The 18993-nt window shown below is 40.5% G+C and overlaps 1 pseudogene across 1 annotated transcript in view; it reads left to right on the top strand.

Annotated features, from left to right (window-relative positions):
• The first annotated feature begins 3552 nt into the window (after window positions 1-3552).
• LOC311528133 (dynein axonemal heavy chain 11-like) overlaps window positions 3553-18993 on the top strand; it is a 185123-nt pseudogene continuing 169682 nt past the window's right edge. Inside the window, exon 1 of the transcript in view lies at window positions 3553-3670. The product of the transcript in view is annotated as a dynein axonemal heavy chain 11-like (transcript). The remainder of the gene's footprint in view (window positions 3671-18993) is intronic.

Below are 18993 nucleotides of genomic sequence, written 5' to 3'. Positions count from 1 at the left end.
TCACTTATGTAAAAGTAGGGTTTTCTGAGAAACCTCAAACACTTCGAGTGTGGCTGGGTAAAGAGTGCAAGATGCAGCCCAAAGTAACTCTCGAGAGTGAAAAAACATTTTACTTCAAAGAAAAGAAAGGATAGAAGACCTCAGTAATTATTTTAGTGTGTCTATAATGAAAGCTCTTTGTCCAGTACAATGGTCTTTTAGCCTTGTTAACTGGTATTCTGCAAAAATGCGTAAAATTGTTACAGTTGCTGAACAAAATCCATTTGACTGAACATAATCACTTTGTTGTGGTATGAGGCATAATAGCAGTTGCAGTGAAAATTTGAAGCAATTTTAAATATTCTTTTCAGTGAAATTGTTTATCCACATTGCCAAAGCCTTTAAGGAAGTACTGATGTTTTTCACATTGTCAGGAGCAGCTGTGTTGGTCTGCTGTGGTTGTCTACCCAATAACTAGGCAGATGGTAGACAGTAGCTGAGGTGTGTCTGCTGTATTCAGAACTAACTTTTCTGGCTTGCAGAAAGCACAGCTGCCACACTATTATGATGATGATCCTTATGTATTTCAGACATGGGAGGCCTTATATAGAGCCATGTGCTTTGAAGGGGGTGATTAAGGTCTTTAGTGCATTGAATGAGCACTTACATAATCAAACTGCCGAGTGGTGTGAAAATATGAACTTCTGGTTAATTAGAATTTTGGATAGGGTTCAGGGCAGGAGGTGTTCTGTAAGAATTGAGCAAGATTGTTTGCCACAGATAAAAGCATCTGTTAATATATTGAAGGATGTCCAGTAAAGACCACTACAACAAACATTAGATACAAATGAGTCTGCTAAAAGAATACATTTATTTTACCTCATTCTATATATGTCTTTTATTTAGAGTGACTGATAGTAAATGAAGACCTGTAGAGAAATGAGTGGATGATTAAAACCAGAGATTACCCCACGTAACTACATTTTGGGGGTAGCAAAGCTCTGTCATCATGTATGAACTTTGCCAAGACAAAACCAGAGCCAAGTCTGGTCATGGATCCATGGCCTATAGAAATATAGAGCTTTACAGTACCCCAGTTTCTGCTGCTCACTTGATAGACTTGTTAAAATAATGATTTCCTCATTCTCCTTCTGGTGTAGTAGGATGTAGCATGAGAGAGCTGGAAGCAGTTTAGCAGGTAGGGGTAATAAGTAGTGGTTGGGGCCCGAGGAAGCAATGAGACACTGACAAGATGCTCCAGTTCCTGTTGATCTGAGGTGTTCGTTCATTCTACCTCGAATTGAAACCATTTTCCTTGCTAATAAACCATTTCATCATGCTAGTGTTAGTAGAAGGGACATGCTGTTGCCAAATAATTAGAACCCAATCCAAGTCAATGGAAAGACTTGCACTAACTTCAGTGGGTGTTGGGTTAGGCTTCTTATGACTGAGTGCTATTTACCAATTTATGCCTTCCCTATGTATACTTTTTCAAATCTCTCTGAAAACTCTGTCAGGTACAAAATCATAAGAAATTAATATTGGTATTATTAAGGTCTCCATCATGTTAACATCCTAAGCCCTGAGAGTTAACCTTTCAATTAATATTGTGCTATTGTTAAAAATTAAATTGAAGCAATTTATTCTATAAGTCTTCACTGATAAGTTCCACCAGTTTCAAATTAATTGGGTTCAGTTCAGTTTCTAGCGTGTCTGTACTACCCCAGAATGACCATCACCATTCATTGTAGTCTAAATAAAGAGTCAAGTATTGAATGGACCTGGAGATTGACTTGTCCTCTTAGTCTTAGACTAACCCTTCAGATTAGTTTAAAGTACGTTGCCAGGACAACATGGGGAATCTTGCACTGCTGGGCATAAAGGAGATGATTTCTGTTTCTTAAACTTGCTAAGAAAGAATGTTTTCCCCCAGCAATAAAAATATCTAAAGAAATAATACCCCACAGTTCTTTCAGAGAAGTTAGATCTTCCAAGGCATTAACAAAAGTAACATGAACTTGGAATTGCTATCATAAAATACCTTTTCCTACTTCATAATCTGTGAGGAATTTCAGGTGACCTTGAATTAGGAAGCAGTGGTGGGTGAATGTATTTCTTAAATTCCTGGTACATTGAGTCCATTGCCTGGTAATCTAACTACAGTACCCACGTGCAAAAAACAGATTGACAGAGCCAGACGAGTACCCAGAAGTCGCCTACTACAGGACAGGCCCAACAAAGAAAATAATAGAACGCCACTAGCTGTCATCTTCAGCCCCCAACTAAAACCTCTCCAGTGCATCATCAAAGATTTACAACCTATCCTGAAAAATGATCCCTCACTCCCACAGATCTTGGGAGACAGACCAGTCCTCGCTTACAGACAGCCCCCCAACCTGAAGCAAATACTCTCCAGAAACCACACAACAAAAACACTAACCCAGGAACCTATCCTTGTCAACAAAGCCCAATGCCAACTCTGTCCACGTATTTATTCAAGTGACACCATCATAGGACCTAATCACTTTAGCCACACCATCAGGGGCTTGTTCACCTGCACATCTACCAATGTGAATATGCCATCATGTGCCAGCAATGCCCCTCTGCCATGTACATTGGCCAAACTGGACAGTCTCTACGTAAAAGAATAAATGGACACAATCTGACATCAGGAATCATAACATTCAAAAACCGTTAGGAGAACACTTCAACCTCTCTGGCCACTCAGTAAAAGATTTTAAGGGTGGCAATTTTGCAACAGAAAAGCTTCAAAAACAGACTCCAATGAGAAACTGCTGAGCTTGAATTAATATGCAAACTAGATACCATTAACTTGGGTTTGAATAGAGACTGGGAGTGGCTGGGTCATTACACATGTTGAATCTATTTCCTAAATTAAGTATCCTCACACCTTCTTGTCAACTGTCCAAATGGGCCATCTAGATTATTGCTACAAAAGTTTTTTTTGTGTGTGTCGGGGGTTCCTCCTGCTGATAATAGCTCACCTTAACTAATTAGCCTCTCACAGTTGGTATGGCAACTTCCAACTTATCTGTATGTATGTATGTATATATATATATATCTTCTTACTATATGTTCCATTCTATGCATCCGATGAAGTGGACTGTAGCCCATGAAAGCTTATGCTCTAATAAATTTGTTAATCTCTAAGGTGCCACAAGTACTCCTGTTCTTTTAACACAATACCATCATTCTCCATATGTCAATTTGTAAAATATAAGAACCATAACTTGTACATGGTAGAAACAGCTGATAAGAAAAGACAGGAAATGCTGGCCACTGGGTGAAATCTAAGTGGGAAGAGAGAAATATGATCAATTATATCTTAGTAGAGCTCTGGAATCAATGGCCCAGAGGACGGTGTACAAGAGCAAACAAAGGAGGATGCCTCATGGGCTGAAGAAAAAAGCTAGCACATCATGATCAGGCAAGGACAAAGGAAATAGCCTGATCCCTCAGAAGTCAATGAAGGCAAACCGGCAAGCAAAGTACAAGGTGAGCAGGTTTACAGCAATAACAAAAAGTACTGTAGGGTTAGAGGGTCATGTGGAGATGGTCACAGAAGAAAGCAAAAGTACTGTCGTGCTAAGGGAAAAGGTTTTCTGGAAGCCACAGATACCAGAAAGCACACTGAAGGCAAGCATAAAGGTGAAGAAGATGAAGATCAAAGGTGCAGTAGAGGACTAATGAGCTGGAAGAAGATTTAGAGCAAGCAGGAAGACCCACCTGAACCAGCTAGCATGAGAGATGAAAGAACACAGGATGGTAAATAGGAGAAGCGATTTCTTCAAGTTGGTGAACAATATCAGGGGTAGGAAGTGAAGAAATCTGCCTGAATTGAGACAGGAAGAAAGAAGAGGTGCATCAAAGAAATGGCCTGGGAAAGTGAGGAAATTGGTGAAAGTTCTTACAAGGACACCTATATTTGGAAAGAGAAATAATTCCTGTTTTTCTCATTATGGAGGGCATGATGGTAGACATAGCTCCATAGAAAGTAAATAGGATGATTTTGCAGATCTAGAGGGGGAAAGCAGCAAGGATAGATGGAGTCATGGAAATATATCTAGCCACAGAGTATATACTGTGCTGTGGAATTCCTTCATAAGGCATCATGATCATGTTGTCCTTGCAAAGGCCCTTCTCTGTTTTGACAATGCTAATTTCATTTTGATTTAGCAACTGATGTTGGCTATAGGGATCAGATTAGACCTGTAACATTTTCATTTTGCAAGTTCCTTCGCTTCTCCTACAATTCAGTACAATGTGTTGGGTGCCATTTAGCTGATCCTGATGATTGCTTTTGATTTGTGCTTGTTAAAGGTATCCGAGCAGAGGGGGAAATGCCAGCATCACTTAAAATCTCTCAAGAGATTTTAAGAAAATAAGAAAGGTGAGCTAGTGGTTGCCATCTAATATGAGACAATCCAGAGTCCTCCACTTCCAATAAAGATGTAATCTGGCCAACAACAAAACAAAAGTTCCATATTTCCTGATTTGATGTTTTCTGATGTTCTAGTCATCCATATCTTACCTGTTAGTTATTTCTCCAGATCATATAACCTGTGGTATTGACTTTTATTATGCTTAGGCACCTAGAGAAACATGATCCAGATCTCTTCTACATGTTACCAGTGCTTAAAGTAGATCAAAATGAGGAAGGAGCGGTTCTGCTGGCTATCATTGCAGGTCTCCACATCAAGTGGTGATACAGAAAGTCAGCATCCTGTGATGATCGGATGTAATGACAAGAAATGTTTCTGAAGGTGTCAGGTCTTAGAGGACCCATAGCTATTAGAGCAAAAGTGTTTATTGTGTGCATGTGCACAGATGGATTGTGGAGCTGGGGAGGGGTACATCCATGGTGCTTCCCATCCCATTTTCTCTAAATATAATTTTTTAAAGACCTGACTTGGATAAGAAAATACTGGTGTGAAAGCAAATAAAAATGAGGGCTGCAAAGGGTGTTTCTCCCCCTAATTTGCCTACATTAAAATGATGTAAATACATGTCAGAAGAAGTTTTATATAAATTCTCATGTAGTAGATATCTGTTTTTCCTCCCAGAGTGTATTAGTGGTGGGATTTTTCTTCTACTCTCCCCCTAGAGAGGAGATGGAGGTAGTGGAGAAGGGGGCAGATTTTCTTTAGCAGGACAGATGGTGGTTAGTGCACTCTCCATTGGGACGCTTATTCCCAATCAGGTGATTCTCCACCTGCTGCTAGCCAGCAGCTGCTCACGCTGGTCCTATCTCCTTCTGATCCACTTCAGATTATCCTGCCTAACAAAGCTCTCACAAGCCTGCCTTGAGGTGTGGAGGGGAGCTACATTTGTCCACAATCGTATTTAATGAAGTCACTGGTGGGTGTTCAGAGTTTAAAAAAACAAACAAACAAACCACATTAAAACTGAGGGCCAGATCCTCAACGGTGTAGGATGGGAATAAATTTATTGACTTCAGTGGAGCCACACTGATTTATAGCAGCTGGGGATCGTTTCCCAAATTTTATTTTTGAAGATATCTTTTCTGGCACCTTCGGAATAATTAACTACAAGGCTTTCTTGAGAGCATACACAGCCTGGAGTTTCTTCTTCTTATTTTGGAATAGGTGTGCAGGTACAGTTACTCATGGAGATAGATATTCAGGATCTGATCTTTTGTCTGTTTCCCTTGATTTTGATACAACAGCAGTGGAGCGAGAGAGACTTTTTTCTATTATTTTTTTTTTTTTTTAAAAACCCGTAAACATACTTCTGGAACAAGTTGGTTGGGTACCACAGGGTCAGGTATAGTACCAAACTTCAACTAAACATAATGTGGGCTCTATTACTCTTAAGGGGACTGTGTGGGTAAAGGCACTATCAACAAGATATTTAACTTTTCACTAAGTGCAGTAGTAGTGACAGAAAGTTTTACCCATCTGACTAATGTTTGAAATGACTTGATGGTTACAGTCCAATTCTTAATGGGTAGCCACATGACAAAAAATATTACAGTAGGTACCTTTCTTAGCATTAACAGAGGCATCAAGGGCTTAATGGGAGATTACTAATTTGAAGTAATCAATTAAAAAGATCCTGAGGGTTTACTGTTTTTAGATGTTCCAGGAGATCACCTTTCATGCCTTACTATTGTTGGCATGTGCTTGCATTCAGCTCATTTTTCCATCAGAATGTGGTGATTTAACTTTCTCTAGTGTTAAATGTATGCAGAAATATATGCTACCAGGTGACCTATGAGTTCAGCTCCATCAGGGCTCTACTGTATGCACATCTAGTAGGAAGAGGAAGTCTGAGACAGACAGTAGTGAGGGTGTTTGACAGTAAAGAGTGAGTAAGAGAACTTATACCTCTAGGTCTGAGACCTCTAGCCCCAGAGGTCTCAATCAGGCATGATTTATTTAATACACATGCATATATCAATTGAATATCTTTTCCTACAATATAACCTCATTAATCCAATTTCACTGATATACACACTTTGTACACAGTGTGTAGATTAGTAGGGGAAAAAAGAGCTGTCTCTCCTTACTTCTTTATAAAGATTTAATAGCAGGGTACAGTAGTGGGATCTAATGTGACTAAAATTTGTTATTTAAGAAGGTATATGGCGGTATAAAGAAAAGGAGTACTTGTGGCAGCTTAGAGACTAACCAATTTATTAGAGCATAAGCTTTCGTGAGCTACAGCTCACTTCCTCAGATGCATATCGTGGAAACTGCAGCAGGCTTTATATATACACAGAGAATATGAAACAATACCTACTCCCACCCCACTGTCCTGCTGGTAATAGCTTATCTAAAGTGATCATCAGGTGGGCCATTTCCAGCACAAATCCAGGTTTTCTCACCCTCCACCCCCCCACACAAATTCACTCTCCTGCTGGTGATAGCCCATCCAAAGTGACAACTCTTTACACAATGTGCATGACAATCAAGTTGGGCTATTTCCTGCACAAATCCAGGTTTTCTCATATCCCCCCCACCCCCATACACACACAAACTCACTCTCCTGCTGGTAATAGCTAGAGTGGTCAGTTTGGATGAGCTATTACCAGCAGGAGAGTGAGTTTGTGTGTGTATGGGGGTGGGGGGGATGTGAGAAAACCTGGATTTGTGCAGGAAATAGCCCAACTTGATTGTCATGCACATTGTGTAAAGAGTTGTCACTTTGGATGGGCTATCACCAGCAGGAGAGTGAATTTGTGTGGGGGGGTCAAGGGTGAGAAAACCTGGATTTGTGCTGGAAATGGCCCACCTGATGATCACTTTAGATAAGCTATTACCAGCAGGACAGTGGGGTGGGAGTAGGTATTGTTTCATATTCTCTGTGTATATATAAAGCCTGCTGCAGTTTCCACGATATGCATCTGAGGAAGTGAGCTGTAGCTCACGAAAGCTTATGCTCTAATAAATTGGTTAGTCTCTAAGGTGCCACAAGTACTCCTTTTCTTTTTGCGAATACAGACTAACACGGCTGTTACTCTGAAATATGGCGGTATAGTTACTCTTCTATTATGGAGTATTATACTTTTAAAAGGAAGCTAAAATTGTCAGAATACACAAGCAAAGTAAATTGTGGTGCATTAATCTCCTTTTTATTGTATTTATTTATTTACTGCACTAACCATAAACTGGTGGAAGACTAGGAAGAAATTTGTCCCATGGGTAGGTCTATAATAGTGTTTCTTGCATCATCTTTTGGAGCTTCTGGTACTGATCCAGGTTGGAGATCAGATATTAATTGGATGGACCACTGGTCTGATCTAGGATGGAAGTTGCATTATTGTTACTTGCCAATTTTCAGCATTCAATCATTTGCAGTCTCTCTCAGTTACTAGTGCAAATTAGGTAGGTTCTACTGTAATTTCTACACATGCTTTACAGACAAGGTGTCTGATATTTTCTGTTTCTGCAGATGTGATATAATATTGACCCTGTCTCTTCGCTCAACCATGAATGGGGCACTTCTCAATCCTGCTATAACAGGAAAAAATGAAAGAACCAAGGACGTGGGACATTCTCTGGGAATTATGGCGTATGTTTTCAACTGTTCAGAACAATTGGACAGAAAGGTACTGTACTGATTAAAATCATATAGAAATCTTGCAGCTCACTAGCAATTAATAGCTACAAAACTGGGTGGTATTCCTGTAACCCACAAGAACCCAGCACTTGTAAATTACTGCTTTCTGAAAGACAAAGTACAAAGGAATCTGTCAACCTTTTCGTTCGAATAATTGGGAAAAAAGAGTTTCTCACTCTGATTTGCCTTATTATTAAGAGGCCTGGATATATTCAGTAATGTAGCCTTGGAGCCAAATCCACAGCTCTACTCTATCCCCTTTTGGTGGCACAGAGGGGACAGAAAGATGGCTTAAACAGCCAGCTGGAGGTTCCCCAAGTATTAGGGAATCTCTGGTGAACACAGAGACAGCATAGCTGGCTCTGTACCACCTACTTTTTGCCCATGGTCCCTGACATGAGCATGCAGGAGAATGTGCCCCATCAGCAAAAGAGAAGGGTCTGACATGCTGTGGGATATCCACATTATGTTTAAATCACTAGTAAATAGAAGGTTTCAGAGTAGCAGCCGTGTTAGTATGTATTTGCAAAAAGAAAAGGAGTACTTGTGGCACCTTAGAGACTAACAAATTTATTTGAGCATAAGCTTTCGTGAGTCCACTGAATGCATCCGATGAAGTGAGCTGTAGCTCACGAAAGCTTATGCTCAATTAAATTTGTTAGTCTCTAAGGTGCCACAAGTACTCCTTTTCTTTTAGTAAATAGAGGGTTTTTTCCACAATCGAGGCTTTGTGTAGTCTTCGAGTAGGTGCTTTGCATTGTGCAGAACTTCTGTTTGATTTCATCTTTGTTTTGTAGCTTGAATAAATCCTGATTTTATCTAAAATAATTTTCAAATTACTGTTGTTTTGGGATGAGGACTGTGAGCCATAAATAAAGAAAAAGAAACCCACCCACTGCATTGAGCGAAATGCCCTCTTTGAGCACTTGGCCAAAGCCTTAGGCTTGGGGAGCTCTACCCCAAATATGCTGCCAGAGCAGTAGCTATGGACAGCTGAGGCATGGGAAAACCTAAAGAACAGGGGCCAAATGCAGGGGAGATACAAGTTAGACCACCACTGCCCCACACTAACTTAGACCCTCTCACTTTCAGTTAGACTCTCACTCTCAGATTTTATTTGATTGAATTGACTTAGGTTCCCTTTACTGGGGTGTAATGGAGTCTACAGTGGTGTAGTTTCTGTGCTGAGAAGCCAGAAGAGAGGAAAAGCTGCTTTAATTTGCATATGCCAAGGAACTAGAAGTTGCAAGTCACATCAATTTATACCCCCTTAGACATGTGTAGACTCTGTGTAAGAGGGAGTCTAATGTCAGTGTAGTGGATTATGAATTAACGTTAGGGGGTTCAGTCTGACTCCTATCACTTTATGTGTGACCTCTGGATTTGACACCAAGCAGCGAGCAAGAATGAGGAAATGCAAGTGAGAGGAGAGAGGGAGCACAAGAGAGAAAATATTTAGCTGTAGCAGAGAATAAAGTTTGATTTAAAGATCTTAGAAGAGAAATGAAGTGCTTGTGTGACAGCTGGAAGCCCCAGGACTGCTGGGAGCTGTAGTGCATTGATAAAAGGTTAGAAAGGAGTTTGTTGTTTATTTTGTTGGTGAAAACTCAGGGCCAGATGATCAGCATAGCATGACAGCCAATGGAGCTATGCTCATATATATCTGCTGAGGGTCTGGCCCTCATATTGAAGGTAAAAATGTATTAAAAACTTAAGGCTTTGTCCAGTCTAGTTCCAAGTGAAGACTCTCAAATAATTGTAAAAGGTACAATTAAATCAGGAAAGGACACTTTGTCTTGGTACATTTCATGATGAATGAGGATGTGTATAGTGTATACAGGGATTTGATAACTGAATTCCAGAAATTAATTGGCAAAAATTACAAATGTCCCTGTCTTGCATGTTGTCAGCATAAAGGTGATCACTCATCTGTTATCAGTAAGTAACTTGTACAAGTGGGATCACAGTGATATTAAGCAGCAGCAAAAGAACAGGTGGTAGGAAATGCCAAAGAAGAGCAGATTTTAGGTCAGTCTAGTGGGGCATTCTCCCTCCCATAGTGTCCTAGATCTGTAGAGGAAGGTTAAAAACTCCACATGCAGCATAGCACCTGTCCAGTGGTGGGATGCCATGTCTATGGGCAGTTGGTGGTGGTTGTGGAATCCCTTTCCAGCCCCCCAAGGCAGATAGTTTATGCTCTGAAGCATGAGGATTGATATTCCTTCTGTGTTAACTAGTCCTTAATTGTGTCCTAACTAGTGTTACTGCAAATGTAGCATGCAATTGTGCAATGAACTTCTGAGGCTCTTCAGAGGAATGTAGACAATGCTAGAAAATTGCGATATGGCTATTGCACATAGTATATTGAATCTGCTGGACAAGTGGAAAAATCACACGATAGGACAGGATAAGGTAAAGACAGTTGTACTGTGCATGAGTGTGATGGAGTATACCAACCCCACCCTGGGCCTGCAGGGGTTAATGGGAGCCTGTGGGTGCATTCAGCCATGCCCTGCTACACCTAAGTGTCAATCCTGGAGGAAGAAGTTAGAAGGCCTGAAACTGGCTCAGTAAGGGAGGAGTAAGGAAAGAGAGGAGATTGCTGACTCTCTCTCTCTCTCAGAGAGAAGCCTGGCTGGAGTCAGGGATCTGAGTGGGACTGCTGGCAGACAGAGCCTCTCTGAAGGAAGGTACACCTGCCACAGGGAGCCCACGGCAGTTGGGCAGGAGCTGCAGAAAGTGCATCCATCCAGGATTCTGCATGCTGATGAAGGGGTCTGCAGGGACCAGGAAAACTGCTGAGTCAGGGACTGTCCTGCAAGGGGAGCGGAGAAAACTCTCTTTCAGTGGAATCAGCTGGCTAGCAGAAAGTGCTGAGAAGCTCTGCAGTGAGCCTGTGCTAGGGGCTTAGCAGGAATGGAATTGATATAGTGGGAGCCTAGAAAAAGGCTGAGGTAAAGGGCAAAGTAGAAAGTGGCCCATGGAGGCAGCAAGGGGTCTGGGTAGTCAGATCTTGACTGCCTATCCAAGGGTCCCTGGACTGGAACCTAGTGAAGAGGAAGGGCCTGGGTTCCCCTCCCCTACCGAGGAAACTGGAATGCCCTTCCCCCCTCCCCCACTCACGAGGTAAGGGCTATTGAAACATCTGATACTAGAGGTAAGGACTAATGAGTCTGGTCTCAGACTGGGGCTCCAATGTGAAGTTGAAGGGACTATTGGTTTACACTGATAGGCGCAGGCCAATAGTGACCCAGCTGGAGGGCCGAGATGCAAGAAGCAGATCACCACAGGGCTGGGATAGTGCTGTCAGCAAGAGTGCTAAAGGAGAACAGCCTGCTATGCCATACCCAGCCACCTGGGGGTGTGCCAGCTGGTGAGTCACACATTTGCAGTAAGTCTAAAAGATACAGAGCACTGACCTGTATAAACCAGAAAAATTCAGAGACCAAAGTGAGAGCTACACTCATCATTGACCCTGATGAGAACAGTTTCAGTTCTTTGATTTTAATATGAATTCAGATTGAATTTAGTGGAGTGGATTGTTGAGAGAGAGGGGAAGTGTGTTTTTGGATGCAGTCTTATCCTCGCTTGCTGATTTTCCCTCACATAATTAATTCATTCAGAAATAGTCTGATTGACTAATGGTATACCCTTAATTTTTATAGCCACTATTGCTGAGGAGATTAGGTATGTTGTATTATTGTAAGCAAGAAGTTGTACTGCTGTAGAATCTAATTCATTGCTATGCTGTGTGTCTTCTTTTTTACTGGATTTGATCTAAATCATCATTAGAACTGCCATGATACATGGCTGTAGACATTACCTTATTTTACTAACCATCTTGATTTAAACTACTACTTCAAAAATAGAATAAAATGACCCTCTTGTTAGGCTGTTTCATGTTCTTTCTTTTCCCAGAGACCATAAGAAATTACCCCCTTAATGCCAAATGATAGGCATATTTGCCAATTCACTAAATAAAATGGCAGTTATGGCTTAAACCATAAGTGTGCAGTGGTAGATAAAAATGTGGGTGAGGGTTTTGATAGTGAAGGTCTTTTAGCACTAGGAATATGTAAGAGAGACTCGAAATGGAAGAGAGGCCCAAAGATTGTGCACTAGCATGTCATGTGAATCATACAATATGGTTCCTACAGTACACGCTTACTGTCTTGATTGCAGTGTTGATACAGGCATCGGCTCATAATGTGTTGAGGCAGCCAGAGATGTCAAAGAATACAATTTTAGACTGTTCCTGTGTTAAAGTGCATGTGCTCAGGAGAATGGGTTTACCCTCATATCAAAGACTTAAGTTTGACACCTTGAAAAGGGTGCCTGGAATATCTGGGTAGACAATACGCTGACCTGCAAAAATTAAAAATCTGTTCATTTGGACCTGTTCTTGCTCTTGTTAGTTTTGGGCCAGATTATGTCATGTTGTTCCACTGATGCACAAAGGGAGGATGCAAGGAGCCCCCTTGTTGCACTCCTGTGCCCCAGTGAGTATAATTACCATTCTTCTCCATTGTTCTCCAGTGCAGAGACTGCTGATGTTGTGCACCCCCTCCGGCAGAAGACACCCCGAAAGAGAGAAGATGGAAGCAGGACCACGGTCCAACTGTCTTCCCTATGCAGCAGGCAGCACAACTGGCTGGAAGCATGTGGGGTTATGCTGTACCCCCTGAAGAAACATACTGATCGGTGCACCCTGCATGTCCACTGAAAATCTCTTCGGGAATTTCTGCCTCCTGGAGAAATCACTTCATGGGGCAGTGCATTTCCAATGTGAGACTGTGCCTGAAAAGGTACAGTTGAGAGCTCTGTTTTTGCAAAAGATCAGAGGGCCTGAACTGTGCTAGCAGGTGATACACTTCTGACCTATGAGCTCCTCACAGCTAATACACAATGTCTCGTGGAACTGCTCCTTTTGTACCAATCTCAAAATGTACAGTGTGCTGTCAGGAACAGATTTAGCCATCACCTTAGCACTTGCTCCATATAAATATATCTATTCAATTTAATGAAATAAACTGGACGCATGAGTGAACCAAACCTACCTCCTGTATTTAAAATATACTACTCTGTTCTCTCTTAGTATTCTAGGGCCAGATCTCACCACCTATACTTTTCTCCCCCCCATTAGTCAATTGCAAATATCTACAAAGGTTTATGCCAGACTGGAGTGTGGGGTTGCTTTGATAAATACAGTTCTGTGGAGTTGCTGTCTGTGGTAGGTGTTCAAGTTAAAACCACCCAGGACACTATTTGGCACAAGAAAAAAGAGTGGACCCAGAAACAAGGTAATTTTTCAAGTTTAATTATGTGCCATCCTATCGCACAACAACCTCTTTCTTAAGGTTTAATGTTTTAGGTGAATCCATTGAACTGGAAACAAGAGTGGGGATCTTCCTAACACTTAATCTGGAATTTGCAGAAAGAGCAGAATTTCTAGAAAATCTAAAGTTCTTTTTCAGTAAATATAAATTCTAAGATATTTTTTCTCTTTGCAAATTAATGACCCAGTATATCAGTATTTAGGTAAAGCTCATACCAACGGGAACCCCACCTCGTAATGGAGCTAAGAAGATTGAGGAAATAGCATCAGATCAGTTTACCCATAAGACCTTAACATGAGTCCTTATTTACAGTAGTGCACTTCTCCATCATAAGATAAAGATTTTTGAAAACTGTGCAGGGGCTAATGCCAAGATTCTAACTTTCTTGGAATATAAAGAAGAGAATAAAATATTTTTAATTTCCACTTTTTAAAACTCATTCTATAAGCTTGATCCTCCCCGTTAGCTATCTCAGGTATTCAGATTGCCTAATAAATCTCCTGGAAAATGTATTCCAACAGTACTTTCTTCCTTGTTTGTTCCTGAAGAAACCTCTTCTTGTTAAAGACTAAAGTGATAAATTATATCTATAACTACTAGATCTAGACAGGTATGCCTATTTAAGATGACAGAGAAAAAATAAATTCTCAGAGAATTATTAAGGATAAATATAATTATTATTATTATTTTTTGTCTGAAAGTTTCAAGGGATGCTCACTCTCAGAAGTTCCCATCTCAGTCTGTGTTTGATTTCTCCCTCTTCATCTCTTGTATTATTCTTCAGAAGTGTATATGTTTGTTTTCTTTTTGAAAATTGACTTGGCATCAAATTTGTCTCTTGTGCTTATAAAATTTTGAAGTAGTCGTTTAATCTAAGGCAAGAATATTTTGATTGATCGACAAACTTCTAGAGAGTTTTTTGTTTTCTTTTTGCTGGTTAATCCTGTCTTTTTTCATTAACAGTTTTTAGCTATATATATTTTTAAAAGAGCTGAAATATTGTAGTAAAAGATTATTTAAAAACTTCCATATTGTCAGTATGAAATTTTTGTTAATGAGGGTGGCAGGGTAGTGAACCATTGGTAGTATTTTTGATTGATTTATGACTTCAAAACACTGAAGCTAATTATATCAGTATCAGCAATGTAGTTTGTAACCAGTGATGACCTGTATAATCACCTTTCACATGTTAATGCATTCTGCCTATCTGACAGATCTTGTGCAATGGTGATTCCAGACTTCAAACATATATGTGAAATAATGTCGGTGACAGAGGGATTTGTGGATGCCAGGATGCATGCCAGAAAATCTGTCTCTGCACACACACTTGTAAGTTACTCTCCAAATGGGTGATGGAGGATAAGTCTAAACTTTCTGGTAATGCTGTCATTAAGGAAGTGTATTGAAACAGTTGGTGCGTAGGGCATTACCTGTTAGTAATGGACTATAGAGGATTTTCCACATATCCAGTACCAGGAGTGTGTGAAGTCCTCTTGGCATTGTATTTAAATACCAGCAGCAGTAGGAGAGAAAGCAGACAATCATTATTGTATACTATTGCATGAGCTCAGGTCTGCATTCTCTCATTGCAGTGCATTCAGAGAGAAGTGGAAAGGAACTTACTGTAAGACCTGTCCTTTAATGAAAGGATAGGGTGGGGTGCATAATTACATAGGTTTACTGGGAGCAACACATGGCACCACTTCTCCCACCCCTTCTCCCTACCAGCCTCTCTGTTTCTACATCTCTGTCCCTTTTTTTTTACCCTCTCTCAATCATCATAAGTCTGGTGGATTTCAATTCTGCCATACTGGCCTCTGACATAGCACAGAGATAAGAGAAGACACAGAGGGTCAGCTTTGTCTATCTCCTTGCATGAGTGGATCTCCTAGGCTTCATGGTACTGTTATGCTGGAATGGGGAGTAGCTGCAAAGAGAGAGAATCTGGTCAGTTTGGCTGTGCCATATCAAATATTCAGATCTCCGTAGGGAACAGTGTCAAACTCTGTCAGGCCATTTTTGGTGCAATCTTGGTGGAGGATTCCTTGCCCAGAGAGCAGAGGCCAAATTCAGATGTGTAATCAGATGCGTCTCCTCTGAAGTCACTGGAGTGGTGCTTGTTTACTGCAGGTTTGAATTTGTCTCTATGGCTATAAGGTATCGGCAGTGTGATTTATTATTTATTTCCTGATTCCTGGCTTTGGGTTGGCCTGTTGGGCTCTTCTTCCTTTTCATAGAATCATAGAATATCAGGGTTGGAAGGGACCTCAGGAGGTCATCTAGTCCAACCCCCTGCTCAAAGCAGGACCAATCGCCAATTAAATCATCCCAGCCAGAGCTTTGTCAAGCCTGACCTTAGAAACTTCTAAGGAAGGAGATTCTACCACCTCCCTAGGTAACGCATTCCAGTGTTTCACCACCCTCTTAGTGAAAAAGTGTTTCCTAATATCCAATCTAAACCTCCCCCACTGCAACTTGAGACCATTACTCCTCATTCTGTTATCTGCTACCATTGAGAACAGTCTAGAGCCATCCTCTTTGGAACCCCCTTTCAGGTAGTTGAAAGCAGCTATCAAATCCCCCCTCATTCTTCTCTTCTGCAGGCTAAACAATCCCAGCTCCCTCAGCCTCTCCTCATAAGTCATGTGTTCCAGACCCCTAATCATTTTTGTTGCCCTTCGCTGGACTCTCTCCAATTTATCCACATCCTTCTTGTAGTGTGGGGCCCAAAACTGGACACAGTACTCCAGATGAGGCCTCACTAATGTCGAATAGAGGGGAACGATCATGTCCCTCGATCTGCTCGCTGTGCCCCTACTTATACATCCCAAAATGCCATTGGCCTTCTTGGCAACAAGGGCACACTGCTGACTCATATCCAGCTTCTCGTCCACTGTCACCCCTAGGTCCTTTTCTGCAGAACTGCCTAGCCATTCGGTTCCTAGTCTGTAGAGGTGCATTGGGTTCTTCCGTCCTAAGTGCAGGACCCTGCACTTATCCTTATTGAACCTCATCAGATTTCTATTGGCCCAATCCTCCAATTTGTCTAGGTCCCTCTGTATCCTATCCCTGCCCTCCAGCGTATCTACCACTCCTCCCAGTTTAGTATCATCCGCAAATTTGCTGAGAGTGCAATCCACACCATCCTCCAGATCATTTATGAAGATATTGAACAAAACCAGCCCCAGGACCGACCCCTGGGGCACTCCACTTGACACCGGCTGCCAACTAGACATGGAGCCATTGATCACTACCCGTTGAGCCCGACAATCTAGCCAACTTTCTACCCACCTTATAGTGCATTCATCCAGCCCATACTTCTTTAACTTGCTGACAAGAATACTGTGGGAGACCGTGTCAAAAGCTTTGCTAAAGTCAAGAAACAATACATCCACTTGCTTTTTTTCCTCCCCAAAGCGTCCAACCCCCTTACTCCACCAAATCCCAGTAACAGAAGAGTTAGTTTCCTTGCTCAGTGGACTGGGAGAGTTTACAAGATAGAGTTTCTAATGCACGTAGAGTTGTTTAATGATTGGGTGAGAGCAGCAACTTGGACAAGTTTAATCATAAGTGTTTATTCCTTTTCAACAGAGTATATCCCTTTAATCACAAATGCATGTTAATATTGAGATGATGATACCATTTGACAAGATAGTCGGATATGTTTCATTTTATTAACACATTAGTCATATTATCCTGCTCAGAGTAATATGTGAATACCAGATACATGTAAGATTAACATAATCTTTTCAGTCAACATTTGTTCTCTGCGGTTTTTGATTACATTATTTTAATTAAGCAATAAAATATGACAGGCGCTGGATTTCAAGGTGAGTATAAAACTTCTCAGTTGGTATTATAAAACATGAGGCTGAAGGCTGAGTGACTTTAACCATTCAAAATGTGCATTAGTAATCACCTTGAAATGCACTGGCTGGAATGCCCTCTGCCATTCTTAAATGGAATTTATACCTTACGTTAAGAGAAACAGACGTGTGCATTTACAGGTTGTTGTAGTCATGGACAGGTCTTCATTGACAGCCAGAAAACTCCAGTTATGTTCAAAAGCCATTCCCTTTTGCCCAGAAATAGGTTTGATTATGACAATACAGTGCAACTTTCAAATATATTCAGGTCACAACTGTCCAGAAAGGAAACTGACTGCTTCTGTCCTCTGTGGAGTCACATAATTAGGCACAAAAGGATGAGATTTTGTATTGGTAAATTTCAGTAAAACTTTGATTTTACTGTATACACTCAAGCTGATGAAAAAATGTTTGTCTATAATAATTGAAATTTACAGATAGATGCTGCTTGAGAACTTATTAGAGCTTATATTTTGACATGTGATATTGACAATTTGTGTTTTGATGATTATGAGCTTTAACTTTTTGAATCTTAGCATCAACTGTCATGGAATGACTGAATGACCAGCCCTCCAGTTGTCTATAATTTCAGGCCATTGTGAAAATTTAAATTGATAAAAATTGGAAAAAATGCTTAAAACCCATAATGTTGTGAAAATTTAAATAATTAAAAATGAAAAAACTTTAAAATCGATGTAACCTGTCAAAATTATAATAAAAGTCGAATTCTATCAAGCCTACACATAATGGAGTGGGTGTCATATTTTAGGAATAATTAAAGTAAATCGGTGTATAGATCCCAAAGAGAAATAATGTCTAAATAATAGGCTCCAAGGGAGGGAAGTTAAAATGTTGGTGTATTTGTATCTGGTCACTAGAAAAACAACAGGCATGTCTTGATTTGAGTATGTCTGTATAGTATTTTGTGGCTGATTGCATAGTTCTTGTTGTGTTAAGTGCCAAAATGCTTGTAATAACAAATGTCTTCTTATTTTAAACAATTATTTAAGTTTATTTAGTAACTTTTAGTTTAATTGCAAAAATCAGGGGTTTATTTGATACAGCTTGGTTTCTGATTTTTTAGGATCTCTTTGACTAGTGTCTCAGGCTGGATAACTGAAACAAGAGGACCGAAGCAGACCTGAAGGTTAGTAGAATTGTGCTATTATGAGATTATTGAGTGGAGATTTTAATTAGAGAAAAACTGTCGTAAAATGTCTTGATCTATGTGTAATTTCCAGTTCCTGACTTATCCAAAGACTACCTAGCTCCCCAGAGTTTAACAAAGCTTCCCAGAGTTTAACTTTCTTACTATTTTTGTTTGAAAGTATATTCCTGTAAACATTTATTTTATTGCATGTAAAATAATCCCCAAAAGTTCATAATTGCATAGGATTACTTAGACCAGCAATAAACACCCATAAATTTGCTGATTCTCCTCTACCTGTTGTGTCTGTAATCCTGGTGGCAGGTAATGTTCGGTGGGTGGGAAGCGAATCCTACCATCCTTTGATACATAGGTTATCTTTGAGAGCATCCCCCTTCCTCATTCCAGTGTGATGATCTAGCCTAGGGCAGACAGGCAGACCACTCTCCTCTCTGATGAACAGAGATACTTCAGGGAACATGAGTGGTTTCCTATTCCGAACCTCAGTAAATTTTGGTTTTGATTCTATTTAGGGAAGAGGCAAAAGAAAAAGTTCAGTTTT

Source organism: Lepidochelys olivacea (assembly GCF_965140295.1).
Source record: "Lepidochelys olivacea isolate rLepOli2 genome assembly, chromosome: 11".
In the NCBI taxonomy this organism is placed as follows: domain Eukaryota; kingdom Metazoa; phylum Chordata; order Testudines; family Cheloniidae; genus Lepidochelys; species Lepidochelys olivacea.
Note: the sequence above shows the minus strand (reverse complement) of the source record. Positions and strands in the feature narration are given on the sequence as shown.